Source organism: Austrofundulus limnaeus, unplaced genomic scaffold, assembly GCF_001266775.1.
Source record: "Austrofundulus limnaeus strain Quisiro unplaced genomic scaffold, Austrofundulus_limnaeus-1.0 Scaffold713, whole genome shotgun sequence".
Classification (NCBI taxonomy): domain Eukaryota; kingdom Metazoa; phylum Chordata; class Actinopteri; order Cyprinodontiformes; family Rivulidae; genus Austrofundulus; species Austrofundulus limnaeus.
In genome coordinates this window covers 162,027-162,949 of record NW_013953115.1, presented here as the reverse complement: position 1 = coordinate 162,949, position 923 = coordinate 162,027, and the positions used below count along the sequence as shown (strand labels likewise).

General features: G+C 37.3%; 1 protein-coding gene and 1 long non-coding RNA gene across 2 annotated transcripts in view; one reads left to right on the top strand and one right to left on the bottom strand.

The window, feature by feature from the left end:
- Nucleotides 1-682, top strand: part of LOC106532051 (uncharacterized) — a 4,592-nt gene extending 3,910 nt beyond the window's left edge. The window contains exon 2 of the long non-coding RNA XR_001312016.1: nucleotides 19-682. This is a non-coding gene — a long non-coding RNA (uncharacterized LOC106532051). The remainder of the gene's footprint in view (nucleotides 1-18) is intronic.
- Nucleotides 683-697: 15 nt separating this feature from the next.
- The window catches only part of kmt5b (lysine methyltransferase 5B), a gene marked incomplete in the record, with an annotated part of 14,593 nt that continues 14,367 nt past the window's right edge, over nucleotides 698-923 (bottom strand). Inside the window, 1 exon segment of the mRNA XM_014028036.1 lies at nucleotides 698-903.

Here is a 923-nt window from a genome sequence, read left to right as displayed (position 1 = left end):
TCTCAGGATCCTGTAAAGGTTTCTCATGATCCTTCAAAGGTTTCTCATGATCCTTCAAAGGTTTCTCAGGAAATTCCTTCAAAGGTTTCTCAGGAGAATCCTTCAAATGTTTCTCATGATCCTTCAAAGGTTTCTCAGGAGAATCCTTCAAAGGTTTCTCATGATCCTTCAAAGGTTTCTCAGGAAATTCCTTCAAAGGTTTCTCAGGAGAATCCTTCAAATGTTTCTCATGATCCTTCAAAGGTTTCTCAGGAGAATCCTTCAAAGGTTTCTCATGATCCTTCAAAGGTTTCTCAGGATCCTTCAAAGGTTTCTCATGATCCTTCAAAGGTTTCTCATGATCCTGCAACGGTTTCTCATGATTCTTCAAAGGTTTCTCATGATCCTTCAAAGGTTTCTCAGGAAATTCCTTCAAAGGTTTCTCATGATCCTTCAAAGGTTTCTCAGGATCCTTCAAAGGTTTCTCATGATCCTTCAAAGGTTTCTCATGATCCTGCAACGGTTTCTCATGATTCCTCAAACGTTTCTCAGGATCCTGTAAAGGTTTCTCATGATCCTTCAAAGGTTTCTCAGGATCCTGTAAAGGTTTCTCAATGTTTGTAGGATTTTGCAAAAGTAAGTCAGGATTGTTTTTTGTTTTTTCTCCCCGTCACCTCAGACTCTGTAGTTTCTGTATGAATATTTTATGTTCAGGTTGTCATAAAGTTGTTGGAGGAATGATCTGGGTATAAATGATCCAGTTCAGTGGTGGACAGTGATTTATGCTCCTAACATAGAAACACACAGGAAGTCCWGGTTTTCTATGGCAGGAACCAAACACACAACAAACATGGCAACATTTTTTTCTTTTTAAATATTTTCAACATTTCAACTTTAAATCTTCAAACTGAGAAAAAAAGAAATCGAAAAAAAAGATCTTTTTT